The sequence below is a fragment of the Symphalangus syndactylus genome, chromosome 15, assembly GCF_028878055.3.
Source record: "Symphalangus syndactylus isolate Jambi chromosome 15, NHGRI_mSymSyn1-v2.1_pri, whole genome shotgun sequence".
NCBI classification, from domain to species: Eukaryota; Metazoa; Chordata; class Mammalia; order Primates; family Hylobatidae; genus Symphalangus; species Symphalangus syndactylus.
Window position 1 is genome coordinate 74,189,105 of NC_072437.2, and position 13,023 is coordinate 74,202,127.

Here is a 13,023-nt window from a genome sequence, read left to right on the forward strand (position 1 = left end):
AAATGTAAATTAATGCCACTCTTCTCACTAATTGTTTTTGTTTGGGGAAATATAGCACTTAGTGAAATAATAAATCCAAGCAATAAACACTTAGTGAAATAATAAAAGGCAATGATCAGCAACTATTAGGTAATACTAAGCCATTAGGTGGAAAGCAGATGGGGAACTTTACAATGGATGAAGCAGGCTGACTATACCCAAATGGAGTGATCAATCTTAATTTCACAGCCAGAGCAACAACTGAACATGATGTGCCTCTTGTACAAAATACCACCATCCAAGTAATCTTTTTTTTTTTTTTTTTTTTTTTTTTTTTTTTTTTTTTTTTTTTTTGAGACAGAGTCTTGCTCTTTCACCCAGGCTGGAGTGCAGTGGCGCGATCTCGGCTCACTGCAGGCTCCGCCCCCCGGGGTTCACGCCATTCTCCTGCCTCAGCCTCCCACGTAGCTGGGACTACAGGCGCCTGCCACCTCGCCCGGCTAATTTTTTGTATTTTTAGTAGAGACGGGGTTTCACCGTGTTAGCCAGGATGGTCTCGATCTCCTGACCTCGTGATCCGCCCGCCTCGGCCTCCCAAAGTGCTGGGATTACAGGCGTGAGCCACCGCGCCCGGCCATCCAAGTAATCTTTATTTATTTTAGAGACAGGGTATCTTTATGTTGCCCAGGCTGGTCTCAAACTCCTGAGTTCCTAATGTTTCAGCCTCCCTAGTAGGTGGGACTCCACTGCACCTGGCTCAACGCGAAACCATCAAATAATGTTTTTTGTTTGTTTGTTTGTTTGTTTGAGACAGAATCTCACTTTGTCACCCAGGCTGGAGTGAAGTGGTCCAATCTCGGCTCACTGCAACCTCCGCTTCCTGGGTTCAAGAGATTCTCCTGCCTCAGTCTCTTGAGTAGCTGGGATTACAGGCATGCACCACCACACCTGGCTAATTTTTGTATTTTTTGCAGAGACAGGGTTTTGCCATGTTGCCCAGGCTACTCTCAAACTCCTGAGCTCAAGTGATCCACCTGCCTCGGCCTCACATAGTGCTGGGATTACCGGCGTGAGCCACCACGGCTGGCTGCAAAATTCTTAAGAGAAAGTATACTGCAAAATGTCCTGTTTTCTTTAACAAATCAAGTGTGAAGAAAGAGAGGGAGGAGTTTACCCATGAAACAAGCAAATGCAATGTGTAAACTTCTCAGCCCTATTAGACCTAATGTTCTCGTTTCATATACACTTTTAAAAGTAGACTTTACTTTTTTTTTTTTTTTTGAGACAGAGTCTCATTCCGTTGCCCAGGCTGGAGTGCAGTGGTGCAATCTCGGCTCATTGCAACCTCCGATTCCCAGGTTCAAGCAATTCTCCTGCCTCAGCCTCCCGAGTAACTGGGATTACAGGCACCCGCCACCACACCTGGCTAATTTTTTTGTATTTTTAGTAGCGACAGGGTTTCACCATGTTGGCCAGGCTGGTTTCGAACTCCTGACCTCAAGTGATCTGCCTACCTTGGCCTCCCAAAGTGCTAGGATTACAGGCCCAGCCTAGACTTTACTTTTTAGAGCAGTTTTTGGTTCACAGTAAATTTGAGTGGAAAGTACAGATAGTTCCCGTATACTCCCTGCCCTGACACAACCTTCTCTGGTATCAACATCACGCATCAAAGCAGCACATTTGTTATAACCGATGAACCCATACTGCCACATCATCTCATACAAACATTTTGACATTTCCTTTATTGTCTGGATAAGAGATTCATAGAATATACGATTGATCCAGAATCATAGTTTTAAAAAACAGGCAATATAATTCCATGACTAGAATAAAAAGACAAAATCAAAATAAACTAATTTATAAGTTTTTAAATGCAACTCAATATGTAAGTAATCAAGGAATACTACTTCGGGAGATAATAGATAGATGTTTGTACCCACTTAAAATGAATAAGTGGGTATCTAAAATTAGTAAGAAGAAGCCATTATGAACAAGAGGTAAAAGAAACAAAATTGCAGTCCAGGTGTGGTGGCTCATGCCTGTAATCCCAGCATTTTGGGATGCCAAGGTAGTCACATTGTTTAAGGCCAGGAGTTTGAGACCAGCCTGGGCAACATAATGAGACCCCATCCCTTAAAAACATACATACAAAATTGCAGAGAAACAGATAAAAACTAGAGTTAGGGCTGTTCACAGTGGCTCAAGCCTGTAATCCCAAAACTAGGAGGGGAAGGTGGGAGGATTGCTTGAAGCCTGCAAGTTCAAGACCAGCCTTGGCAACATAGCGAGACCCCATCTCTACAAAAAAAAATTAAAAATTAGCTAGGCATGGTGGTGTGTGCCTGTAGTCCCAGCTACTTGGAAGGCTGAAGCAGAAGGGTTGCTTAAGCCCAGGAGGCCAAGGCTGCAGTGAGCTGTGATCATGCCACTGCACCACAGTCTCAGCAACACAGTTGAGTGGCATGATTTCTTAGACAGATCTTAATCCCTGTCTAAGAAAAAGAAAAAATATATATATATGTGTGTGATATATAGAAAACAAATAGCAAAATGGTAGATGTTAGTCCTTCGTTATCAGTAATTATTTCAAATGTAAACAGTTTAAATTCTCCAATTAAAAGACAGCTAGCGAACTGCATATATACATATATATATATACATACACATATTTTTCTTTTGAGACAGAGTTTCGCACTTGTTGCCCAGACTGGAGTGCAATGCTGCGATTTCTGTTCCCTGCAACCTCCACCTCCCAGGTTCAAGCGATTCTCCTGCCTCAGCCTCCCAAATAGCTGGTATTACAGGCATGTGCCACCACGCCCGGCTAATTTTTTGTATTTAGTAGAGACAGGGTTTCACCATGTTAGTCAGGCTGGTCTGGAACTCCTGACCTCAGGTGATCCGCCCGCCTCAGCCTTCCAAAGTGCTGGGATTACAGGTGTCACCACCATGCCCGGCCCATTTATTTTATATTAAAAAATAGAGATGGGGTCTTGCCATGTTGCCCAGGCTGGTCTCAAACTCCTGGGAGGCAATCCTCCCACTGTGGCCTCCCAAAGTGCTGGGATTACAGGCATGAGCCACCGTGCCCAGCCCAAGTTTTATTCTTGTTCAGGTACACGAGGCCAAAGGATCTAGAGGCAATTGCAATAAAAAAGATAGTTTGTTACCCACAGTCCCAAAAGGACAGAGCACACAATGCCACATCACACAGAGGCCACACAGGGAGACAGCAAGGTAGGTCAGAAGTCAGAGGGAAGGAGGGGAAAACATGGGTGAGAACCTCCACTGTGGTTTCCAAGGGAAGAAACAGGCAAGGCAGGGTAAGCAGGTTTAGGGTTGGCTAGTGAGAATAATTTCAGCAGGCTCTCTGGGGCACAAGGGCTGTCTCTCCTGCTCTGGTATCTGGCCCTGGAGTGAGTAAGACAGGGGAAGAGCAGTGAGAAGCGTGACAGCCTGATAATTAAGGTGGTTGGGGTGTGGACTCTGGATTGGTTGGTTTCCACATACAAGGCACACTTTCAGGTGAGTTCTTCACTATCTCTAGGCGTTGGCTAACCTGGAGATGGTTGTGCCTCCAGGATCAGGAAGGCCCCCGATGGCAAAGCATCAGAAATACAAAAAAATAGGCCAGGCGCAGTGGCTCACGTCTGTAATCCCAAATACTTTGGGAGGCCGAGTTGGGCGGATCACTTGAGGTCAGGAGTTCCAGACCAGCCTTGGCAACATGGTGAAACCCCATCTCTACTAAAAATACAAAAATTAACTGGAGCGTGGTGGTGCATGACTGTAGTCTCAGCTACTTGGGAGGCTGAGACAGGAGAATCACCTGAACCTGGAAGGCGAAGGTTGCAGTGAGCCGAGATCGTGCCACTGAACTCCAGCCTGGGAGACAGAGTGAGTCTCAGTCTCAACAACAACAACAACAACAACAACAACAACAAAAGTTAGCAAGAACTCTAATGGAAATTTGTTCATAACAGCATTATTATTCACTATGGTCAAAAGTAGGACCCAACACAAGTGTCCACTGACAGATGAATGGATAAACAAACTGTGGTGGATATTATTCTGCTTAAAAAGGAATTAAATTCTGTACATGGTACAACATGGGTGAGACTTGAAAACATTATGTTTAGTGAAATAAGCCAGACACAAAAGGACAAATATTTTATGATATCACTTTGCATAATTTGAGCTAATTTATGTAGCAGTTTATATAAAGAGATATCCAGGAAAAGAGAGATAGCCAGACGTTTGTTTGCCAAAATGTTGACAATGCTCATATATGATTGGTTGAATGACAGGTAATTTTTACAAACGTTGCTATACCTTTGGCTTGCTCAATTTGTTAATAGAACAATATTATTATTATTTAAAAAAAATTTTTTTTGAGATGGAGTTTCACTCTTGTTGCCCAGGCTGGAGTGCAATAACGCGATCTCAGCTCACAGCAACCTCTGCCTCCTGCATTCAAGCAATTCTCCTTCCTCAGCCTCCCAAGTAGCTGGAATTACAGGTGCCTGCCACCACACGCAGCTAACGTTTTGTATTTTTAGTAGAGACGGAGTTTTACCATGTTAGCCAGGCTGGTCGCGAACTCCTGACCTCATGTGATCCACCCGCCTCGGCCTCCCAAAGTGCTGGGATTACAGGCATGAGCCACCACGTCTGGCCAACAGTATTGTTTTTTAAAAGACCAGTGGCATAGGTTTGATATTCACTTGGCAGTAATATCATAAAGATGATTCAAAAAAAATTTGTTGAACTACATAAATCCACCTCTGAGATAAATTCCATGATTCTATAAATTCCAATCTCTTATCCTCAGATATGAGTTTCAGGCCTCAATGTATGGATCAGCCTTTATAATGGAAAGGCAAAGGGTTCAGGGATCTGTTAAACATATGTTCTTCTCTTGGGTCTTCTAGGTCTTCTCTAGGCTTCCAGAACCTAAGGAATGATTCTACCAGTAGGTAAGACTCACATACAAAGAGACAAAAAGTTCCTAGAGACCTGAAAGTTCAACACCATCCCCAAAAAAACCTCCCTAAACACTGTTCTTTTATTAATATTATTATTTAATTTTCTTAATTTTTTTTTGAGACAGGGTCTCACTCTCACCCAGGCTGAAGTGCAGTGGCATGATCATGGCTCACTGCAGCCTCGACTTTCTGGGCTCAAGTGATCCTCCCATCTCAGCCTCCCAAGTAGCTGGGACCACAGGTGCGAGCCATCATGCCTGGCTAACGTGGTTTCCCCCATGTTGCCCGGCTAGTCTTGAACTCTGAGCTCAAATGATCCACATTGGCCTTAGCCTCCCAAAGTGCTAGGATTATAGGCACGAGCCATCACACTTTGGTCTCTTTTTTGTTTTTAATTGGGCTAAAATATACATAACATAAAATTTACCATCGGAAACTTTTTCATTGTTCTTAAATTTTTTTTTTTTTTTTTTTTGCATTTTTAGTAGAGACGGGGTTTCACCATGTTGGCCAGGCTGGTCTCGAACTCCTAACTTCGTGATCCACCTGCCTCAGCCTCCCAAAGTTCTGAGATTACAGGCATGAGCCACTGCGCCCAGCCAAATTTTTTTTATTTTTATTTATTTATTTAGAGACAAGGTCTCATTCTGTCACCTAGGCTGGAGTGCAGTGTTGCAACCATGGCTCACTGCAGCCTTGACCTCCTGGGCTCAGACAATCCTCCCACCTCAGCCTCCTGAGCAATTGGGAACACAGGTGCATGCCACCATGCCCAGCTAATTTATTTATTTATTATTATTATTGAGACCGAGTTTCACTCTTGTTGCCTAGACTAGAGTGCAATGACACCATCTCGGCTCACTGCAACCTCCACCTCCTGGGTTCAATCAATTCTCCTGCCTCAGCCTCCCAAGTAGCTGGAATTACAGGCGTGCACCACCATGCCTGGCTAATTTTGTATTTTCAATAGAGATGGGGTTTCACCATGTTGGTCAGGCTGGTCTCAAACTCCTGACCTCAAGTGATCCACCCACCTCAGCCTCCCAAAGTGTTGGGATTACAGGCATAAGCCACTGTGCCTGGCTTGGACTAATTTATTTTTATTTTTTGTAAAGATGATGTCTCCCTATTGTTGTCCAGGCTGGTCTCAAACTCATGGATTCAAGGGATCCTCACACCTCAGCCTCCCAAAGTGCTGGGATTATGGGTGTCACTCATTGTATTTGGCTAATTTTTGATTGTAGCAAAAAAACACATAATATAAAACTTCATATTTTAACCATTTTAAGGGTATAATTCAGTAGTGTTAACTATATTCACAGTGTTTTTTTTTTTTTTTTTTTGAGACAGAGTTTTCCTCTTGTTGCCCAGGCTGGAGTGCAATGGCATGATCTCGGCTCACTGCAAGCTCCGCCTCCCGGGTTCAAGCGATTCTCCTGCCTCAGCCTCCTGAGTAGCTGGGATTACAGGCATGTGTCACCACACTCAAGCAATTTTGTATTTTTAGTAGAGATGGGGTTTCTCCACGTTGGTCAGGCTGGTCTCGAACTCCCGACTTCAGGTGACCCACCCACTTTGGCCTCCCAAAGTGCTGGGATTACAGGCGTGAGCCACCACGCCCAGCCTATTCACATTGTTTTGTAACAGATCTCTAGAACGTTTTCATTTCAAAAAACGGAAGCTATGCCCATTAAACCAAAACTCCCCATTCCCCATTTTAATCACTGGCAATCATCATTCTATTTTCTATCTCTATGAATTTCACTCCTGTCAATAACTTGGATAGGTGGAGTCATGGAGTCATACAGTATTTGTCTTTTTGTGACTGGCTTCTTTCACTTAGCATATTATTGTTAAGGTTCATTCAGGCCAGTGCCAGGACTGATGGCTGCAATCCCAATACCTTTGGGAGGCTGAGGCAGGAAGATCACTTGAGGCAAGGCATTTGAGACCAGCCTGGGCAACACAACAAGACCCTCTATCTAAAAAATTTTAAAGTTAGCCAGGCATAATGGTGCATGCCTATAGTGCTAGCTACTTGAGAGGTAGGATGGGAGGATCACTTGAGCTAAGAGTTTGAGGTTGCAGTGAGCCATGATCACACCACTGCACTGCAGCCTGGGTAACAGAATGAGCACAGTGAGCAGATTAAGACCCCAGCTCCTCTTTTAAAAAAAGATGGGCCAGGCGCGGTGGCTCACGCCTGTAATCCCAGCACTTTGGGAGGCCGAGGTGGGTGGATCACGAGGTCAGGAGTTCCAGACCAGCCTGGCCAAGATGGTGAAACCCCGTCTCTACTAAAAATACAAAAATTAGCCGGGCGTGGTGGCAGGTGCCTGTAATCCCAGCTACTCGGGAGGCTGAGGCAGAGAACTGCTTGAACCCGGGAGGCGGAGGCTGCAGTGACCTGAGATGGCACCACTGCACTCCAGCCTGGGCGACAGTGCCAGACTCCATCTCAAAAAAAAAAAAAAAGTTGGTGGGGGAGAGGTCATCCATATACACACATCAGTGCTTCCTTCCTTTTCTGGCTAAATTAGATTCCAGCCAGAGTCTCTCTCTGTCGCCCAGGCTGGAGTGAAATGGTGCAATCTCGGCTCACTGCAACCTCCACCTCCCGGGTTCAAGCAATTCTCCTGCCTCAGCCTCCGGAGTAGCTGGGATTACACCGCGCCTGGCCTATATTTGTGTGTTAAATGTTATAAAATAATTTAAAGTTATAAACCCAAATGACAGTAATACAAGTTTTTATGTTTGTCCATATATTTAACTCTACCAGAGAACGTTGTATTTTCATATGTCTTCAAGTTACTAACACTCTTTCTTTTCTTTTTTTTTATTAGTTTATGTTTCTTATTAGTCTACTGATATGAGCTATCAAGAACAGGCAAATTCAGAGGCAGAAGTCACCAAGAGCTCCTGACTTCATGATCCGCCCACCTCGGCCTCCCAAAGTGCTGGGATTACAGGTGTGAGCCACCATGTGCGGCCCTATTTTAACCATTTTTAAGTGTACAGTTCAGTGGCATTAATTACATCTACATTAATATGTAGAAACACCTTCCTTTCTTTCTTTCTTTCTTTCTTTCTTTCTTTCTTTCTTTCTTTCTTTCTTTCTTTCTTTCTTTCTTCTTTCTTTCTTTCTTTCTCTTTCCCTCTCTGGCCCAGTGGCATTAATTACATCTACATTAATATGTAGAAACCCTTCCTTCCTTCATTCCTTCCCTCCCTCCCTCCCTCCCTCCCTCCCTCCCTCCTTCCTTCCTTTCTTTCTTTCTTTCTTTCTCTTTCCCTCTCTGGCCCAGGCTACAATCTACTCCGCTTGCTCCTGCCCGGGCCGCGGACTGCCTGGGACTGCCGGCGCGCGCGACCGCTGCCTGCCTTTTCTCCTTTCGCTGCAGGCACGCGTTCGCCATCTTGGCCACGCTGGTCGCAAGCTCCTGACGCCGACTGCTCTGCCCGCCTCAGCCTCCCGAGGTACTGGGACTACAGACGGAGTCTCGCTGACCCGGTGCTCGGTGTTGCCCGGGCTGGAGTGCGGTGGCGTGGTCTGGCCTCGCGGCAGCCTCTGCCCCCCAGCCGCCTGCCTTGGCCTACCAGGGTGCTGGGATTGCAGCCCCTGCCCGGCCGCCGCCCCATCTGGGAGGTGGGGAGCGCCTCTGCCCGGCCGCCCCGTCTGGGAAGTGAGGAGCGCCTCTGCCCGGCCGCCCCGTCTGGGAAGTGAGGAGCGCCTCGGCCCGGCCACCCACCGTCTGGGAAGTGAGGAGCGCCTCGGCCCGGCCACCCACCGTCTGGGAAGTGAGGAGCGCCTCTGCCCGGCCACCCACCGTCTGGGAAGTGAGGAGCGCCTCTGCCCGGCCACCCACCGTCTGGGAAGTGAGGAGCGCCTCGGCCCGGCCACCCACCGTCTGGGAAGTGAGGAGCGCCTCTGCCCGGCCACCCACCGTCTGGGAAGTGAGGAGCGCCTCTGCCCGGCCACCCACCGTCTGGGAAGTGAGGAGCGCCTCTGCCCGGCCGCCCCGTCTGGGAAGTGAGGAGCGCCTCTGCCCGGCCGCCCCATCTGGGAAGTGAGGAGCGCCTCTGCCCGGCCGCCCCGTCTGGGAAGTGAGGAGCGCCTCTGCCCGGCCACCCACCGTCTGGGAAGTGAGGAGCGCCTCGGCCCGGCCACCCACCATCTGGGAAGTGAGGAGCGCCTCTGCCCGGCCGCCCCGTCTGGGAAGTGAGGAGCGCCTCTGCCCGGCCGCCCCGTCTGGGAAGTGAGGAGCGCCTCTGCCCGGCCACCCACCGTCTGGGAAGTGAGGAGCGCCTCTGCCCGGCCACCCACCGTCTGGGAAGTGAGGAGCGCCTCTGCCCCGCCACCCACCGTCTGGGAAGTGAGGAGCGCCTCTGCCCGGCCACCCACCGTCTGGGAAGTGAGGAGCGCCTCTGCCCGGCCGCCCCGTCTGGGAAGTGAGGAGCACCTCTGCCCGGCCACCCATCGTCTGGGAAGTGAGGAGCGCCTCTGCCCGGCCACCCCGTCTGGGAAGTGAGGAGCGCCTCTGCCCGGCCGCCCCGTCTGGGAAGTGAGGAGCGCCTCTGCCCGGCCACCCATCGTCTGGGAAGTGAGGAGCGCCTCTGCCCGGCCTCCCATCGTCTGGGAGGTGAGGAGCGCCTCTGCCCGGCCGCCCCGTCCGGGAGGAAGTGAGGAGCGCCTCTGCCCGGCCGCCCCGTCCGGGAAGAAGTGAGGAGCGCCTCTGCCCGGCCGCCCCGTCCGGGAAGAAGTGAGGAGCGCCTCTGCCCGGCCGCCCCGTCCGGGAAGAAGTGAGGAGCGCCTCTGCCCGGCCGCCCCGTCCGGGAAGAAGTGAGGAGCGCCTCTGCCCGGCCGCCTCGTCCGGGAAGAAGTGAGGAGCGCCTCTGCCCGGCCGCCCCGTCCGGGAAGAAGTGAGGAGCCCCTCTGCCCGGCCGCCCCGTCTGGGAAGTGAGCAGCGCCTCTGCCCGGCCACCCCGTCCGGGAAGAAGTGAGGAGCGCCTCTGTCCGGCCGCCCCGTCCGGGAAGAAATGAGCGCCTCTGCCCGGCCGCCCCGTCCGGGAAGAAGTGAGGAGCGCCTCTGCCCGGCCGCCTCGTCCGGGAAGAAGTGAGGAGCGCCTCTGCCCGGCCGCCCCGTCCGGGAAGAAGTGAGGAGCCCCTCTGCCCGGCCGCCCCGTCTGGGAAGTGAGCAGCGCCTCTGCCCGGCCGCCCCGTCCGGGAAGAAATGAGGAGCGCCTCTGCCCGGCCGCCCCGTCCGGGAAGAAGTGAGGAGCCCCTCTGCCCGGCCGCCCCGTCTGGGAAGTGAGCAGCGCCTCTGCCCGGCCACCCCGTCCGGGAAGAAGTGAGGAGCGCCTCTGCCCGGCCGCCCCGTCCGGGAAGAAATGAGCGCCTCTGCCCGGCCGCCCCGTCCGGGAAGAAGTGAGGAGCGCCTCTGCCCGGCCGCCCCGTCTGGGAAGAAATGAGGAGCGCCTCTGCCCGGGCGCCCCATCCGGGAAGAAGTGAGGAGCGCCTCTACCCGGCCGCCCCATCCGGGAAGAAGTGAGGAGCGCCTCTACCCGGCCGCCCCATCCGGGAAGAAGTGAGGAGCGCCTCTGCCCGGCCACCCATCGTCTGGGAAGTGAGGAGCGCCTCTGCCCGGCCACCCACCGTCTGGGAAGTGAGGAGCGCCTCTGCCCGGCCACCCCGTCTGGGAAGTGAGGAGCGCCTCTGCCCGGCCGCCCCGTCTGGGAAGTGAGGAGCGCCTCTGCCCGGCCGCCCCATCTGGGAAGTGAGCAGCGCCTCTGCCCGGCCACCCCGTCCGGGAAGAAGTGAGGAGCGCCTCTGCCCGGCCGCCCCGTCCGGGAAGAAATGAGGAGCGCCTCTGCCCGGCCACCCATCGTCTGGGAAGTGAGGAGCGCCTCTGCCCGGCCGCCCCGTCCGGGAAGAAATGAGGAGCGCCTCTGCCCGGGTGCCCCGTCTGGGAAGAAGTGAGGAGCGCCTCTGCCCGGCCGCCCCATCCGGGAAGAAGTGAGGAGCGCCTCTGCCCGGCCGCCCCATCTGGGAGGTGAGGAGCGCCTCTGCCCGGCCACCCATCGTCTGGGAAGTGAGGAGCGCCTCTGCCCGGCCGCCCCGTCTGGGAAGTGAGGAGCGCCTCTGCCCGGCCGCCCCGTCTGGGAAGTGAGGAGCGCCTCTGCCCGGCCACCCATCGTCTGGGAAGTGAGCAGCGCCTCTGCCCGGCCGCCCCGTCCGGGAAGAAGTGAGGAGCGCCTCTGCCCGGCCGCCCCGTCTGGGAAGAAGTGAGGAGCGCCTCTGCCCGGCCGCCCCGTCCGGGAAGAAGTGAGGAGCGACTCTGCCCGGCCGCCCCGACCGGGAAGAAGTGAGGAGCGCCTCTGCCCGGCCGCCCCATCTGGGAGGTGAGGAGCGCCTCTGCCCGGCCACCCATCGTCTGGGAAGTGAGGAGCGCCTCTGCCCGGCCGCCCCGTCTGGGAAGTGAGGAGCGCCTCTGCCCGGCCGCCCCGTCTGGGAAGTGAGGAGCGCCTCTGCCCGGCCACCCATCGTCTGGGAAGTGAGCAGCGCCTCTGCCCGGCCGCCCCGTCCGGGAAGAAGTGAGGAGCGCCTCTGCCCGGCCGCCCCGTCCGGGAAGAAGTGAGGAGCGCCTCTGCCCGGCCGCCCCGTCCTGGAAGAAGTGAGGAGCGCCTCTGCCCGGCCGCCCCGTCCGGGAAGAAGTGAGGAGCGCCTCTGCCCGGCCGCCCCGTCCGGGAAGAAGTGAGGAGCGCCTCTGCCCGGCCGCCCCGTCTGGGAGGTGAGGAGCGCCTCTGCCCAGCCACCCATCGTCTGGGAGGTGAGGAGCGCCTCTGCCCGGCCACCCATCGTCTGGAAAGTGAGGAGCGCCTCTGCCCGGCTGCCCCATCTGGGAAGTGAGGAGTGCCTCTGCCCGGCCACCCATCGTCTGGGAAGTGAGGAGCGCCTCTGCCCGGCCACCCCGTCCGGGAAGAAGTGAGGAGCGCCTCTGCCCGGCCACCCATTGTCTGGGAAGTGAGCAGCGCCTCTGCCCGGCCACCTATCGTCTGGGAAGAAGTGAGGAGCGTCTCTGCCTGGCCGCCCCGTCTGGGAAGTGAGGAGCTCCTCTGCCCGGCCGCCCCGTGTCTGGGTAGAAGTGAGGAGCTCCTCTGCCTGGCCGCTCCGTCTGGGAGGTCTACCACGGAGGCCAGAAGCAATGTGGGGGCTGGACGTGGTGGCTCACGCCTGTGGTCCCGGCACTCTGGGGGGCGAGGCGGGTTGATCACTTCGGGCTAGGAGTTCAAGACCAGTCTGGCCAACTTGGCGAAACATGAAGAATACAACAGACAAACCAACCAACCAACTCAGTGACAACAAAACAGGTCTACCCTGGAGTCATACTCTAATTTTTTCTATTTTCCTCCCTTTCTGATCCTTTATCCCACTTTCTTTTTCTTCCTCTTCCTTCTCCCTCTTCTTTATCAAATAGAGGATTGAGTTATTATCACTGATCCATATAAAGTCCCTCTCTCATTTATTTTAACTCCCACCCCCCATTTCTATTCCCCGACTTCCCATGTGCAACCTTCCTAATATGTTTGATATGCATCTTTTTGTTTGTATGTATTTTTAGAAAATGTTTATTGTTTTTGTATGCAAAAAAAATTAAAAAAAAAATTAAATTAAAAAAATGATGCTGGCAAAAAAAAAAAAAAATGTAGAAACAAACACTATACAACTATAAATATTTTTATTATCCCAAACAGAAACTTCATTCTCATTTAAAAATAACTCCCGGCCAGGCACGGTGGCTCACACCTGTAATCCCAGCACTTTGGGAGGCCGAAGTGGGTGGATCACGAGGTCATGAGTTCGAGACCAGCCTGGCCAGCATGGTGAAACCCCATCTCTACTAAAAATACAAAAATTAGCTGGGCGTGGTGGCACGTGCCTGTAGTTCCAGCTACTCAGGAGGCTAAGGCAGGAGAATCGCTTGAACCCGGGACGTGGAGGTTGCAGTGAGCTGACATCGTACCACTGCAACCCAGCCTGGGTGACAGAGTGAAATTCCGA